Source organism: Moschus berezovskii, chromosome 25 (assembly GCF_049115385.1).
Source record: "Moschus berezovskii isolate FMDL1 chromosome 25, NW_MosBer_1.0, whole genome shotgun sequence".
NCBI lineage: Eukaryota > Metazoa > Chordata > Mammalia > Artiodactyla > Moschidae > Moschus > Moschus berezovskii.
Window position 1 is genome coordinate 3,012,316 of NC_142484.1, and position 16,481 is coordinate 3,028,796.

At 52.2% G+C, this 16,481-nt stretch overlaps 1 protein-coding gene across 7 annotated transcripts in view; it reads left to right on the forward strand.

Annotated features, from left to right (window-relative positions):
• SHANK2 (SH3 and multiple ankyrin repeat domains 2) overlaps positions 1–16,481 on the forward strand; it is a 563,601-nt gene that overhangs the window by 20,952 nt on the left and 526,168 nt on the right. The window contains exons 3-4 of one of the 7 annotated variants that reach the window (XM_055415280.2): positions 6,323–6,445; positions 11,562–11,658. The exons of 5 other annotated variants lie outside the window; for them this stretch is intronic. The gene's annotated coding sequence lies outside the window, so the exon portion shown is untranslated. The remainder of the gene's footprint in view (positions 1–6,322; positions 6,446–11,561; positions 11,659–16,481) is intronic. One more of the 7 variants, XM_055415281.2, reaches the window with a different exon arrangement.

The window sequence follows — 16,481 nt, forward strand, 5'->3', positions numbered from 1 at the left end:
ACCGAGTTCAGCTGTGGGCAGCTGGGGAGCAGGCTTCACTCACGTCTCTGGGGTGGGCTAGCTGTTGGCTGGGGGTGGGCGGAAACTGCGTCCATCATCCAGCTCTCACCGCCCCCCTCTGGCAGGCCAGCCTAGTCTGGTCACTGGGAGGTCTCAGGGTCCCTGAGAACAGCAAGAGGAAGCAAGCTCCCATACGTCCCTTTGCTCTGGCCCGTTTGGCTGAAGCAAGTAGAATGGCCAAGTCCAGGGTCACTGGGAGGCGCTGTGTGGGTTCGGTGCGGCCCTGTCTGCATCGAGTCCCCTCGCTGCTGGTCGCCATCACGCTCACGAGCGGAGGGCCCAGCTGGGGTTTCACGCTTTCAGAGGTCGCAGGCTCTGTGGTTCTGCTGGCGGGCGTAATTAATATTTTAACTTCGTTCCTGAGTGATCTTATGCGGTAGCTGTTACGAAGCTGGTTTCCTCCTGCACTTTTGCCCTCTCTGTCATGGAGCCAGAGCAGAAGCAGAGTTCAGAGCGTTCTCTGGAGGTCAGGGACCCACAGGGTCTTCTTTTGTGATGAGCGATTTTCCAGAGGGAGCGGAGGGGCTGTGGCAGAAAGGTAGGAGTGGTGGTCCTGACGGGGCTGCTCAGCAGCTCTGAGAGCCCGGCCTCAGTTTTCTCTTCGGGAGAATGGGTAGCTCAGATGAAGTCACGTTGTCGCCTCCCCAGACTTTTAAGCCGTGGCACACAGTACGGAGACGAGGCGCTGTCCCCACTCTGGCACTCCTGGAGGGTCCGGAAAGGTCAGCCTCAGAAAGGTGCTGTGACTAAAGCTGAGGAGAAGAGACGATTTCCCCGCTTTCCTCCTCAGCCCTGAGAGTGTTGGCATTTCGCCTTGTTTTCAGGTTTTCTCTCCTCCCTCTGTCCATGAAGTGGGCTCTGAAACCTTGTGAGCTTTTGTGAATGCGGTTCCTTTTTATTATTGAGTGGGATACACATCAAACCAACCGTTTCCCGCTGTACAGCTCGGTGGCATTTTCTAGTTCTGTCTCCCACGAACAGGCCCATCCTCGCAGCCGCCCGTCTGCTTCCTTCCGTCTTTGCGGACTGACCTGCTCTGGACGTTGCACATAAGTGGCTGGTAGGACGGGAGGCCGTTTGTGTCTGGCTTCTCTCAGTGATTAGAGCATTTCCAGCGTTTGTCCACCTTGTGGCCGCGTCAGGGCGTCGTCCCTCTTGGCTGAGTTCTCTGCCCTTGTGTGGGTGGAGCACGTTTCCTCTGTTCTTCTGTTGCGGCTTCCCTGATGGCTCAGTGGTAAAAAATCTGCCTGCCAGTGCAGGAGACACAAGAGACTTGGGTTCGATCCCTGAGTCAGGAAGATCCCCTGGAGTAGGAAACGGCAACCCACTCCAGTGTTCTTGCCTGGAGAGTCCCATGGACAGAGGAGCCTGGAGGGCGACGGTTCATGGGGTCGCGGAGTCAGACACCGAGCAGCACCACTGGCCACCAGCTTCTGTCGGTGGACCACGGGTTGTTTCCACTTTTTGACTGTTGTGAATGATGCTGCTAGGAGCATTCATTCCTGTTCAGTTCAGTTCAATCGCTCAGTCGTGCCCGACTCTTTGCAACCCCATGAACTACAGCACGCCAGGCCTCCCTGTCCATCACCAGCTCCCGGAGTCCACCCAAACCCATGTCCATTGAGTCTGTGATGCCATCCAACCATGTCGTCCTCTGTCGTCCCCTTCTCCTCCCGCCTTCAATCTTTCCCAGCATCAGGGTCTTTTCCAGTGAGTCAGCTCTTCGCATCAGGAGTATTGGAGTTTCAGCTTCACCATCAGTCCTTCCAATGAACACCCAGGACTGATCTCCTTTAGGATGGACTGGTTGGATCTCCTTGCAGTCCAAGGGACTCTCAAGAGTCTTCTCCAACACCACAGTTCAAAAGCATCGATTCTTCGGCTCAGCTTTCTTCACAGTCCAACTCTCACATCCATCCACACACGTGTCTTTTTCAGTTTTGGTGTCTTCAGAGAATATGCCTAGAAGTGGTATTGCTGGGTCCATTCCTGTACTTTAGTTTTTGATGAAACAGCTTCTTTTCACCTTTGGCAGAACCAGGTTCTGCCCTCTCAAAAAGACCTGCAGTTATGGGGCCATTCCCACTGCCTTTCTGGATCAGAGAGAGATGGTGACATTTCCTCTGATGGGGACCCTTGGCGGAAGCCTTCTGTGCCTGCTCTGTTAATCCCCAGGGCTAGGGTGACTCGCATGCATTCCCATCTCACAGAATTAGCTGGAACATGGTCAGGGGTGGCTGCAGAGTAAAGCTGCAGACCAGGCAGCTGGATTCCAGGAACTCTGCTCGTGTGGAGGGGGTCCCTGGGGATGGGGTGGCCGGGTCTGTCCGAGGCACAGGCTGGTATCTCCTGCCTCGCAGCCCAGGACACTGGGCCGCTCTTTGCCCGGGGTGAGTCCTCAGGTTACAGAGCTGTTTCAGGGCACTTCACAATTATGATTTCCATCTCCCCAGGAATGATGAGCACTTCTAAAAATAGCTGCAGAATGCTGAAGGCTAGCATTTTAAAACAGTTCAATAATTTAGTTATTCTCCAGCAGGGACAGAGAGGATCACCGTAAAGCGGGTGCTTTTAAAATTTCCTAGAACCCAGTAACTGCTTGCTTTCTGCCCCCCAGCGATGTGAGATGTAGCTTGCATGCCACGCAGGCCACACAAAGGGTAGAATGCACTGCATGCTTAGTAGATTCCTGGCTTGCTCGGCCATTACCACAAGTAATTCTGGGACATTTTTGTCCCCCTTGAAACAAACCCTGTACCTGTTAACAGTTTGCCCCTGACTCCCGTCCCCACCTCCCCGGCCCCCCGGCAGCCTCCCGTCTGCTTTCTGTGTCCCCGCGTGTGCCTGCTCGGAGCACCGCTGTGACTGACTTCTTCACTTAGCGTCGTGTTTTCAGGTTCACCCAGGTGTGTGGTGTGTCAGTGCGTCGGGGCTGCGTGCGGCTCCGCTGCGTGGCTGGATCACATTTTATTTATGTTCGCGTGGGTTGGTGGACATCAGATTACTTCCACTTTTCGGCTGTCAGGGAGAGGGCTGCTGCGAAGATTAGGGGTCGTGTTTTGCTGCGGGCATATGTTCCTTTTTTAAGCTGAAATGTTTTTAAACTCGTTTTTGGTTGCGCTGGGTCTTCATTGCCACGAGGGCATTTCTCTAGTTGCGGCGAGCAGGGCCACTCTTGGGTGCTGTGCTTGGGCTTCTCACTGCGGTGTATCTTGCTTGTTGCAGAGCGTGGGCTCCACAGCTCATGGGCTTATTTGTTGCTCGGGGGCTTGTGGAATCTTCCCAGACCAGGGATCAAACCCATGTCCCTGTATTGGCAGGTGGATCCTTAGCCACTGGACCACCAGGGAAGTCCCGGACCGAATGTTCTCATCAAGTTTAGGTATATGCCTTGAAATGGAATCATGTATCTTTGGTCACATGGCAGCGCTGTGTAACTTCATTTGTTTTGTTTTCCACAATGTACTTTATAAAATAAAAAAGACCTCTTTATTTTAGCAATAATTGCAGTTGTAAGAAAGAATACAGAGCCGTCCTCCGTACCCTCTACGCTGTCTGCCCCACACGTCGTACCCTGCAGAACCAAATGACAAGATTTAGTAGGACGCTGACAATGTCACGGTCAAGGTACAATAGTAGGACGCTGACAGTGTCACGGTCAAGGTACAAGTATCGCCATCAGCACCAGGGTCTCATGCTGCACTTTTATAGCCTCACAGACTCCCTTCTGCCTCACCTGCTTTTCAGCCCCTGGCAACCACTAACCTGTCTTCCATCTCTATAATTTTATTCCAGTAATTATACAGAAATGGAATTATACAGTAAATCAGCTCTCTGGAGTTGGCTTCTCTGTCATCAGAACTCTGTAGAGGGACTTCCCTGGTGGTCCCCTGGAGTAGGAGGTGGCTCCACTCCAGTATTCTTGCCTGGAGAAGCCCATGGACAGAGGAGCCTGGCAGGCCAGAGTCCATGGGGTCACAAAGAGTCGGCCAGGACTGCGCGGCTGATGCTTCCACCTGCACTTTTCGAGCCTTCATGTTGTGGGTTTTGTGCGAACGTTTGTCCTCCCTTCTCTGGGACATTTGTGCACGCGTGCCGTCTCTGGGTGGCACAGTAGCTGTGTGTTTGGATTTGCACTTCCCTGCATCGCCATTTCATTTTGCACCCCGTCAGCCATAATTGTGCACGCGTGCCGTCTCTGGGTTGCACAGTAGCTGCGTGTTTAGATTTTTACTTCCCCGCATCGCCATTTCATTTTGCACCCCCGTCAGCCATAATTGTGCATGCGTGCCGTCTCTGGGTTGCACAGTAGCTGCGTGTTTGGATTTTTACTTCCCTGCTTTGCTGTTTCATTTTGCACCCCTGTCAGCCATAATTGTGCACGTGTGCCGTCTCTGGGTTGCACAGTAGCTGCGTGTTTGGGTTTGCACTTCCCTGCATCGCCGTTTCATTTTGCATCCCCGTCAGCCACGTGAGCTGTCCAGCCTCTCACCAGCGTCCGGCGTTACTGTGTCTCCCACGGGCCAGGCAGCTGTCGGGACGTCTCCCTGAGGTCTTGCTGCTGAGCTGAGTCACTTCAGTCGTGTCCGACTCTGTGTGACCCCTTAGACGGAAGCCCACCAGGCTCCCCTGTCCCTGGGATTCTCCAGGCAAGAACACTGGAGTGGGTTGCCATTTCCTTCTCCCTGAGGTCTTAGTTTGCCCCGTTTAGAGGCTGATGATGTCTTGGACATCTTCTCCTGTGCCCCTGTGCCTCTCGCTGCTTCCTCTGTAAAATGTCTCTGCATGTCTTTTGTCCCTGTCTTAGCTGCGTGGTCCGTTTTTCACTCCTGTTGAGTTTTGAGAGCTCGTTACACCCTGGACGGGTCCTCTGTCAGATGTGCGCTTTGCGGACATTTTCTCCCAGTCTGTGATTTGTATTTGTTTCCTCTTTTTCACAGAACAAAGGGTTTTGATTTTTTTGAGGTCTGATTTATCCGTTTTTCTGTGTGGGGCTCGTGCTTTTGGCATCCTTTTCTCATTCCTAACCCTAGAGCCTAAAGGTTTTCTCCTATGAGAATTTCTTTTCCAAAGTTTTATATTTTGTATTTTAAATCTAAGTTCATGATTCATTCTTTTTTTAAAAAAATAACATTTTATTAAAAATTTTTTTAAATTTATTGTTTACTTATTTTTAATTTTTTACATTGCATTGTACAGCATGTGAGATCTTATTCCCTAACCAGGGATTGAACTGATGCCCCCTGCCTCGGGAGCTTGGAGTCTTAACCATTGCATCACCAGGGAAGTCCCCCATGATCTGTTTTGAGTTGATTTTCTAAAGATTGAAGTATTGATGATGATTAACAATGTTGTGTTAGTTTCAGGCGTCCAGCACAGTGACTCAGTTATGCAGTATTGTTGCTTAGACGCTAAGTGGTGTCCACCTCTTTTGCGACCCCATGGACTCTGAAGCCTGGGGTCCAAAGCCAGGCTTCTCTGTCCATGAGATTACCCAGGTAAGAATACTGGAATGTGTTTCCTCTCCAGGGGATCTTCCCGACTCAGGGGTCGAACCTGTGTCTCCTGCACTGGCAGGCAGATTCTTTACCACTGAGCCACCAGGGAAGCCCTCAGTTATACATAGATGGATAAGATGGATATATATCTACTCTTGTTCAGGTTCTTTTCCATTATAGGTTATTAAACATATTGAATGCAATTCTCTGTGCTGTGCAGTATGCTTTCGTTGTTCATCTATTTTACTCCAGCATTCTTGCCTGGAGAATCCTGTGGACGGAGGAGCCTGGTGGGCTGCTGTCCATAAGGGTCGCACAGAGTCGGACACGACTGAAGCGACTTAGCACGCATGCATACATTGGAGAAGGAAATGGCACCCCACTCCAGTATTCTTGCCTGGAGAATCCCAGGAACAGAGAAGCCTGGTGGGCTGCCGTCTATGGGGTCACCCAGATTCGGACACGACTGAAGCGACTTAGCAGCAGCAGCAGCAGCAGTGTATCTGTCTCCCCTGGAGAAGGAAATGGCACCCCACTCCAGTGTTCCTGCCTGGAGAATCCCAGGGACAGAGGAGCCTGGCCGGCTACAGTCCATGGGGTGGCAGGAGTTGGACACGACTGAGTGACTAAGCCAGTGTATCTGTTGACCCTAAACTCCTGATTTATCCTCTCGCCCGCCCCTTCCCCCTTTGGTAACCAGTTTGTTTGCTGTGCCTGTGAGTCATTCTGTTTTGTGGATAAGCCCCTCTGTGTCATTCTTTTAGAGTCCACACGTGAGTGCTGTCAGATGCTGTTTGTGCTCCTGTGTCTGGCCTGCTTCTCTCAGCGTGTCAGCCTCTGGGTGCACCCGTGTTCCTGCGAGTGGCATTGTTTCCCTCTTTCTTGAGGTGAGTCATATCCCACTGCATGTATGTGCCACTGCTTCTCTATCCGCTCCTCCACTGATGGACACTTAGGTTGCCTCCCTGTATCTTTCTGAGTCAGTTTCGCCTGTGTGTGTGCCCAGGAGTGGGATTGCTGGGTCATCCTCTAAGCCTCGGGTTGGTGGTGGTGGTGTAGTCGCTAAGTCGTGTCCGGCTCCTGCGACCCCGTGGACTGTAGTCCGTCAGGCTCCTCTGTCCACTGGATTCTCCAGGCAAGAATCAAGGCTCGGGTTAATGGCTGTCATTTTGTCTGTCAGTGTCCAGTTGCTCCCGCACCCTTTGTTGCGGGGGCCATCCTCCCTCTGTTGAGTTGCTTTTATGTCTTTGTCGAAAATCAGTTGCATGTGTTTGTGTGGGTCTGTTTCTGGCCTCTCTGTTGAATTCTGTTGATCTGTGTCCCTGCCCGTCCTCCAGAACTCCACAGCCTTGATTGCTCTAGCTGTAAGTCTTCAAATTGGGTGAACTGATGGCTGTCACTTTATTCTTTTTCAAATTTGTTTTTAGTAATTCTAGAGCCTTTGCTTTCCTATATAAATTTCAGAATAATATCGTCTGTATCTCCAAAAAAAAAAGTCTTGCTGGGATCGTGTTTCACCCAAGTGTTTTCAATTTGGGGAAAGTCAATGTCTTGACTGGGTTGAATTTTCCAACCCATGAGCAGGGTTTGCCTCTCCACTACCTTGAAAAGTGAAAGTGAAATTGTTAGTCACTCAGTTGTGTCCGACTCTTTGCGACCACATGGACTGTAGCCCTCCAGGCTCCTCTGTCCATGGGATTTTCCAGGCAAGAGTACTGGTGTGGGTTGCCATTCCCTTCTCCAGGGGAGCGTCCCAACCCAGGGATCAAACCTTGGTCTCCTGCACTATAGGCAGATTCTTTACTGTCTGAGGGCTTCCCTGGTGGCTCAGCTGGTAAAGAATCTGCCTGCAATGCGGGAGACCTGGGTTTGATCCCTGGGTCGGGAAGATTCCCTGGAGAAGGGAATGGCTACCCACTCCAGTGTTCTGGCCTGGAGAATTCCACGGACTGTACAGTCCCTGGGGTCAGAAAGAGTCGACACGACTGAGCGACTTGCACTTTCTGTCTGAGCCACCTGGGAAGCCTCAGCCCTTAGATGTTCTTTGATTTTTCACTGACTTCTGTAGACTTCAGTACAAGTTTTGTTACATTCACACTAAGTACTTTTCTGAGAAGTTATAAATGGTATTGGATTATACACTTGGTTGTCCACATGTTCATTGCTAGTATAGGGGGATACAGTTGACTTTTATATGTTGGTGCTGTATTTTGTGACCTTGTTCAACTGATTTACTATTTGCAGGAAGTGTTGTCTTGGAGAGTCCTTGGGATTTCCTACAGTCTTCTCATCTGCAAATGGGGGCAGTTTTATTTCTATCTTCCTGATCAGGGGGCTTCTCTGGTGGCTCAGACAGTAAAGCATTGCAGGAGACCTGAGTTCGATTCCTGGGTCGGGAAGATCCCCTGGAGGATCCCACGGACAGAGGAGCCTGGCGGGCTGCAGTCCGCAGTGTTGCAGAGCCGGGCGCGACGGAGTGACTAACGCTGTCAGTTTCCTGATCTGTACGCTTTATGCCTTCTTGCCTTTTCTATCACCTGGAACGGCTCCTGCTGTGTTGAGGGAAAACCATCAGAGCTGACACCCTCATTCCTGGTCCCAGAGTACAGTGTTTCGTCTTTCCCTGTTTGGAATAACGTTAGCTGATTACATGAAGTTTTGCAGATGCTCTTGATCAGGTTGAAGAATTTCCCTTCTTCCTTTTGGGGGGGCGGATTTTGTCACAGATGTTGAATTTTGTCAAATGCTTTTCCTGCATTGATTGCTTTGACTGTGATTTTCCTTCTTTAACATATTGGTAGAGCATATCACATATATTAATTTAAAAAAAACCTTGAACCAGCCTAGCATTCCAGAAATAAACCTTCCTTGTCTTGATTTATAATTCTTCTCTTGTACAGTAATTGCTTTACTCTTATTTGTTAATATTTTGTTAAAGATTTTTTTCCATCTGTATTTGAGGGATATGGGCCTGTGATTTTCTCTTTGTATAGTTTTAGTGTCAGTCATATCGGTTCCATAAAATCGATTGGATTCTGTTTTCTGGAAGATACTGTACAGTGTGTATTCAATCATTCATCGTGTCTGACTCTTTGCAGCCCCATGGACTGCAGCCCGCCAGGCTCTTCTGTCCACTGAGTTTTCCACAATAATACTGGAATGGTTGCCATTTCCTGCTCCAGATATTGTACAGAATTGATACTAATTCTCTGAACATTTTGTGGAATTCTCTGGTGAAACTATTTGGGTGTGATTTCCTCTTTCTTACAAAAACATGCGTTTTATAATGAGGAACTCAATCTTTTTAATAGCTGTAGGGCTTCTCAGATTACCTATTTCATACAGAATGAGTTGTAACTGTTTGCCTTCTTGAAGAATTGGCTTCTTTCATTTATATTGTCTTAGTGTGTGGGGCTGTTTATCCTTTCAGTGCCTGCAGGGTCTATAATGATATCCTCTGTTTCATTCCTGGAATTGGTAATTTGAGCCTTTTCTCTCTTTTTTGGGTAGTTTTGTCAATTTTATTGACTTTTACAAAGAGCCAGCTCATCATTTCATTGATTTTCTCTATTGTTTTTTTGGTTTTGTTTTTATTTATCTTCACTCTTTTGATTATTTCCTTCCTTCCTTCAAACCTTAGCTTTGGATTTATTTTCCTCACCTTTTACTAACCTCCTGAGATGGGAACTTAGACTTTGATTTTCAATTATTCTTTTTTTTTTCCCCCCTCTGTGTTTTCTTTTAAAAAAAATTTTTACTGGAGCATCGTTGTTATTTAGTTGCTCAGCCATGTCTGACTCTTCATGACCCCATGGACTGTAGCCCACCAGACTCCTCTGTCCATGGGATTCTCCAGGCAAGAATACTGGAGTGGGTTGCCATGCCCTTCTCCAGGGGAGCTTCCCGACTCAAGGATCAAACCTCCGTCTCTTGCGTTGGCAGGCAGATTCGTTGCCACTGAGTCAGCAGGGAAGCCCTTCTGTTGGAGTATAGTTGATTTAAAACATCGTGTTAGTTTCTGTTGCACTGCAGCATGGCTTTCTGATGGTGTGAAAGTGACACATATTCAGTAGAGACTCTACTTTGAATCTTGAATTCTGATCTTTCTGGGTCTGTGACACGTGGAACCCTCCTCTGTCGTGGGTGGGAGCAGTGAGCCACGGCTCCCGCCAGCCACGTGGTCACAGGGGTGAGCGGCCAACACGCAGCCACTCTGTACCAGGATGACCATTCTGATTTTCACTTTCAGGACAGTTTTCAGTAAATGTAGTGAGACAGTCAGCATGTCCTTATAAAACAGGCTTTGTGTTAGATCACTTGGTCCAACCACAGGCTAATGCAAGTGTTCTGAGTATGTTGAAAGGCGAGACTGAGCTGTGATGTCTAGCTGGGTGTATTACGTGCATTTTCGAGTTACGGCATTTTCTACTTATGACGGGTTTACCCAGATGTCGCCCCATCATATGTCAAGGAAGACCTGTGTTTCCGTGTTGAGGCTTTCTGTTCTTTTCCCCACGAGGTTGTCTGTGTTTCCGTGTTTGCAGTGTGTGCACGATTAGCGTGTCGAGGCGTCTGTGCTTTTGCCGCTGCAGACTCCGTTTCAGCGCGGACGCCTTTCTCCCCCCAGTGTTGCCATCCAGCAGTTGTCCTTCACCCGTTTGAGATCTTCCTGGTTGGGGGATGATGAATGGTTCTCAGTGGAAATGGGCACAGTTCCGTATTCTGTCGTGGGTCTCACTGAGCCTGCTGGTTTAGCCTGTTTGTTTGGACATCGCAGGGAAGGCGTGCCGCCTTGTTCCTGCCAGCAGACGTCCAGGGTCCTCGGTTGACCCCCGCTGATACCCCAGTGGGGAGGCTCCTTGCTGTTGCTGTGGGGGGATCTGCTCCCACGTGGTCTCCACGGATACGAGGTGGGGGTGGCCTCACTTGCTGGTGGTGGGGAGGGTCCTGACTCCCTGTTAGCCCTCTCTGACCTCATCCACTGAGATGGGGGGGGTGCCGTGTGCGTGCAGAAATCCAGGCTCCATGCCGTGTCTGCGTTGATACACTGGAACTGGAGGAGGATGCGTGCCTGCTCGGCGGGGAAGAAAGGCCCAGCTCCTTGGTTTATCTGACCCCTCCCTCCCCGGGGAGGTTTGAGTGCCTGTGACGGCCACGCGAGGGCAGGTCCAGGCTCCCCACTTGCCCTCTGCTCCTGGGACTCAGGGTGGGGGCCGCAATTCTTCTGTGACATCCGGGTGGAGTAGCGGAGTGATTGAACGTTTTCTTCCTGTTTTGCTGCCATTTTCCTGTTTCTTTTTTCTGGAGAGAGTAGTCATTCTTTGCAGCTTTTTTCCCATGCTTCTACTGGTGTTTCAGCTGAAGCTCCAGTCCTTTGGCCACCTGATGTGAAGAGCCAACTCTCTGGAAAAGGCTCTGATGCTGGGCAAGATTGAGGGCAGGAGGAGAAGGGGGCGACAGAGGATGAGGTGGTTGGATGGCATCACTGACCCAATAGACATGAGTTTGAGCAAGCTCCGGGAGGTAGTGGAGGACAGGGGAGTCTGGGGTCTGCAGTCCATGGGGTCACAAAGAGTCAGATATGACTAAGCAACTGGTGTTTCCGGCTGTCTGGCTTCTTAGCTCCCAATCTGAGTTATGAGGCAAAAACCCAGCTCAGAGGACCAACCACTGTGCCATTCCCTGGGTCCCTGCCTTCTCTCTACCCCTCTGAGTTTTAGGTTTGTCTCTTGTACAGCATCCTGGGGTTTTCGTCGCGCGTCTTGGAGGAGTGGGGAAAGTGCGTCTATGCTATCCTTCACGAAGCAGAAATGCAGCTGCTGGTTTTCAGCTCAGGCATCACAGCGCCTCTAGTTCTGGGAGGAGTGGGGAAAGTGCGTCTATGCTATCCTTCACGAAGCAGAAATGCAGCCGCTGGTTCAGCTCATGATCACAGCGCCTGTAGTTCTGACCCTGCCTCCTTGGGGAGCCTCGGCCTGACCGCGTCCTGGTTTTCTCTCACAGCTCTGGTCGTGTCTCCTGTCTCCGTGCCGTGACCCATCGGAACGCAGTCGGTTCTGGTTCCGAAGCCTCCTGCGGGGCCAGTCTGCCAGCGCCTCTGGTGAGTTAGAGCATCTTCGGCGCCGTGGTGTGGGCCGCCTGCCCCTTTGGCACCCCGGCCAGAGGACGGCGGTTCCTCGTGGCCAGGGCCCCAGTGCCTGTGTCAGAGTTGGAGGGGGGTTGTCCTGGGTGCTGGAAGAACACGCCTGCCCTTGCTGCCCAGTTAGTGTGACCTTGGGGGGACTCACCGGGACTGCGGCTGAGACCCCAGTCTGGCTCTTCGTCTCTGCTCCGAGATGTCCTGGCTGGCTTCAGCTGGCACGGCAGGGTAGATGGTAGAGGAGGTGTGACAGGCGCCCTGCCTCCGCTGTTTCCTGGACCAGGGGACGCCTGCTTGTGTCTAGAGCGGGGACCACAGAGGGAAGCCCACAAGCTGCGGTTAGGCAGAGCTGAGACGCGCTCTGAGCTCGAGTCTGACGCCCGTTGCTGGTTGCGTGTTGACCATCTCCTGTGTGCTCCTCTGGTGTCATTTATCTGTAATATGTGTTTGTAATCAGCATTTTCTGAGTGTTGCCTGGATGTTGGGCTTTACTGTGGCCGACCTCGTGAGGCAGGGGAACTGACCACCGTCCTCGGGTGAGGGGCTGGGCCCCAGCGGTGAGACCAGCTGCTCCGGGCCTCGCTGTTCCCGAGGGGCTCCTCCCGGCCCTGGCTCTGCACACCCTGAGCTCTCTCTGCTGTCACCCCCGGCTGCCCAGCCTGGGGCCCAGAAAGGCAGGTCTGTGAGGTCCACTCCCACTCGGACATATTTTTCAGACTTTTGAAAAAAAATATATCGCCTATCTAAGGAGACGTTTTAGACCCTTGTTCAAAAGTGTCCATCCCATCAAGATGTTAATACATGGATGTGCTGTGTATCTTTTTATGGTCTGCCTGTATATCGCTGCTTTCTGCTTAAGAACACTGAGACTTGTTGCACCTTCCGAGATTCCGATGAGAAGGAGAACATCCTAGGGTCACAAATACCCCACACAGGAGTGGAATGTCGGGCCACTGCCCCAGCCCTGGTCACCTTCGGCTTGTGGGGGGGCACCTGCTACCCCTGGCTTTCCAGGCCTCCAGTCCTGCCTGGGATCCAGTTCAGCCCTCTCCCTGTCCTTGGGCAAGCCTTCCCGTGAGGCCATGGTCCCCTGTGTGCCCCACGTTGCTTCTCTGGTCCCTGTTCCTGGCCCCCTGGGTGCGCATGGGCACTGTCCTGGCAGGCGGGCGGTGACAGGGCTCTGGGAGGACCAGCCCCACTGTTCTGGCCGAGTGGGCAGAGCCTGTAGTCCCCTCGTCCTTTGTCCGTCCAAGAAGCTGGACGCAGTTCCCTTGTGGGGAAGCCCCTGGCACCAATCCCCACGGCTGCTCACTCGTATGGCTCTGCGGAGAGCTGACAGGTGGGCACACACCGCGGGTGACTCGAGCGGAGGCTGTGGCAACCCTTTCCTCTAGCGGCAGAGCAGGCTCAGAAAGGAGCTGTCCAGGTTTGCGGGAAGGTCCCGCACTCGGCTGAACTGCGTGGCCTTGTCCCCACCCTTGGGCTCTGGACCTGGGCCCAGATACCAGGCTCCTCTGTCGTTCACCATGAACCCTAAGGGTCCTGTGATGTACAGATTACCCAGGATTATCTCATTGGGCCTTTAATGCCATCACAAGAGGCCTTACAACAGGCAGGTCTGAACAGAGGAGACCCCGTGAAAGCAGGGACTGGGGGACGCAGCTGTGAGCCCCTGGAGGCTGGAAGAGGCAGGAAGGCCCCTCCCCGAGAGCCTTCAGAGGGAGCCAGCTCTGCGACGCCTGGATTTTTGTCCCGTGAACCTGGTTCCAGACTTTCGGCCTCCAGGATTGGGAGAGGATACGTTTGTGTTGCTCTGAGCAGCCCAGCCTGCGGCCCTTTGTCACAGCAGGCCCTGGACAGTCATACACCGCGTGAATCCCGATTTCACTGCGGTTGGGGACAGGGTCACATTTCAGTGAGGAGGAAGGGAAGTGGGGCCTCGCGTGTGGCTGGGGCTCAGGATTTGAACAGGCTTACCTCGATGGCTAGCTGGTCACCACGGGGAGACGTGATGCCCTTTCCCCAGGTCACCGTGGCCCAGCTGAAATCTTGGGGAGTGGGCTTCGCACTGGCATGGGCAGGGCTTCCACCCCCTGTCAACGTCTGCAGGACGCGCCCCCAGGTAAACCGCTGGCAGAGGCGTTCGGTTCAGTGGAGTTCAGTTCAGATCCTCTGTCGTCCCCTTCTCCTCCTGCTCTCAATCTTTCCCAGCATCAGGGTCTTTTCCAACGAGTCAGCTCTTCGCATCGGTGGCCAAAGTATTGGAGCTTCAGCTTCAGCATCAGTCCTTCCAGTGACTATTCAGGACTGATCTCCTTTAGGAAGGCCCTGAGCACCCCTGCTCTCAGCCAGACTGAGCCTGAGGGCTGCATGCCGGGCACACACTGCTGAGCCCCACGGAAGCACCCCGAGTGTTTAACACATTCAGAGTGTCCCCCACGAACATCCGCTTTTGGCACTTCCACCTGCTTCCAAGGCCTGGAGGTCAAGTGGGCATCCCAAGCCCTGCCCACACGCCTCCTGCCTTTGGTCTTTCTGGGTGGGTACATTCTGCTCCGGCTGCCCCAGGACCTTCATGTCTTACCAGGGCAGAGGGAGCAAGGAGGCCTGAGGGGTCAGGGAACATTCCAGGCCACGCCCACCCCTCATGGCAGCACGCGGCTCCACTGTCCATGGGCGTGTTTCCCGTGTCCAGTGGCTCCACCCCAGACACGTGGTTCTCACGTTTGCTCTGTGCGCCTCCCCTCCTGCTTCCCGATCCCTTGACTATCTGGAGACCTCACCTCCCAGGAGGGTTCCCCGTCTCCACCCTTGCACGCTCTCTGAGACCCTGGCCCCCAGCTCCCAGGGCCTGCACAGGACGCACTGCACCCTCGGGCGTCTCGGGGCCCTTGTGGGAATGAGCCCGGCGCCCCTGGTTTCCTTCTGCTCGTCTGCCCCCCGCCTCCTCCAGCCACGTTAGACCTGGTTGCCCACTGAGGCAGGTGGGGAGGGAAACATACCCCCGAGTCGGGAGGGGAACCCGAAGAGCTGATGCCGGAATGACCTCGGGCTTCACAGAGCCCCAGGTTTGGAGGGTGACATCGAGAAGGCCGCACGGGTCCTGGTGGACCAGAGTCTCCACGGGAGCGGCTGGTCTCCTCTGAGGCCGAGGGGGAGGCCCTGAGGCCTCGGGAAGGCGGTGCTGGTCGTTGTGCTCTCATGCAGATCCTCCCGATCTCTCAGCCAGGGACCGGACCGTGTCGTCACCTCGGCAGGCGGAGCCCTTCCCCCGGGCCGCGTGTGCGTGCGTGCCAGCCACACCTGCCTCAGCCCCTGAACACAGCACCTGGACCACCTCACCAGTGCTCCCTGCAGGGGTGAGGATGATCGAGGATGAGGAAGAGCTGGGTGTGTTGACCCAAATGGGTCCTCTCAGTCCTAGGAAAAGGGCTGTGTTATTTTGCTTTTGACTTGGAACCTGAGCCAAGGAACGAGAACTCTTGGGCGTCTTGTTGAAATCGCAGGTTCTAAGGCCTCCTCCAGTTCAGTAGAAATCTGCCTTGTTAGTTTACTAACCAAGTGATTCTGCTGAAGGCCCCACTGAGAACTCTGCTTTAGTGTTGGGTCACTCTGTGCTTAGTCGCTCCATCATGTCTGACTCTTTGGGACTCCGTGGACCGTTAACAGTGGGTTAAAGACCATTAAAACTCTGCAAAACCATCAGGCTGTGACCAGCTCCTGGGATGGCAGCGTGGCTTTGCAGCCACAAGTGTGCTTAATCTCTGAGCCTCCTGGCAGTCAGGGAAAGATGAGCTAGCGGAGCTGTCTCTTCTAGTGTGAGTTCACCAGAGGACAGGTTTTCTTAGTGTTCTAGTCTAGGAGGAATATTCTCAAGTGTTGTTTTCAGTTGGTGTTTGACCAAAAATGCCCCAATAGTTTTCATATACTGTTTGACCTCAGTGAAAGCTGAGGACATAATAAAACCTTTTCTTAATTATTATTTTGGCTGTGACAGGTCTTCATTGCAGTGCGTGGCCTTGCAGCCTGTAGGAAGCTTAGTTCCCTGACCAGGGATCAAACCCACGTCCCCTGCATTGCACGGCAGATTCTCAATTGCTGCACTGTCAGAGAAATCCCATAACAAAAACCTCTTTGAGATGGACACTACGCTGAGAGGTTCAAGTGTATTATAGTCTTGTATTTTGAAGTGATTCAGGCGTAGAATTCATGGAACCATGGGCAGTGCTATCTTTGCCCAAGGACAAGGCTTTTTGCAAAAGAGAATTGAAGAAAAGAGATAAAAGAGAGTTGACTGATTCTATAGCATGTGATTCTATTTTATATGAAATGCCCCCAAAAGGCAAATTTGTAGAGACAGAAAGTCATGGGTGGTGGGGCTGGGGGTTTGGGAGGTGATGGCAGAGAATTACAGTGTTCTTGAGACTGTGTAACTGTTTTAATATGGACACATGATCACAGGAGAGCCCGCTGAATTGTACCTTCCTGAGAAAACTGTATGCAGGTCAAGAAGCAGCAAAATCGGACATGGAACAATGGACTGGTTCCAAATTGGGAAAGGAGTACATCAAGGCTGCATACTGTCACCCTGCTTATTTAACTTATATGTAGAGTACATCGTGAGAAATGCCAGGCTGGATGAAGCACAAGCTGGAATCAAGATTGCTGGGAGAAATATCAGTAACCTTGGATATGCAGATGACACCACCCTTATGGCAGAAAGTGAAGAAGAACTAAAGAGTCTCTTGATGAAGGTGAAAGAGAAGAGTGAAAAAGCTGTTTTA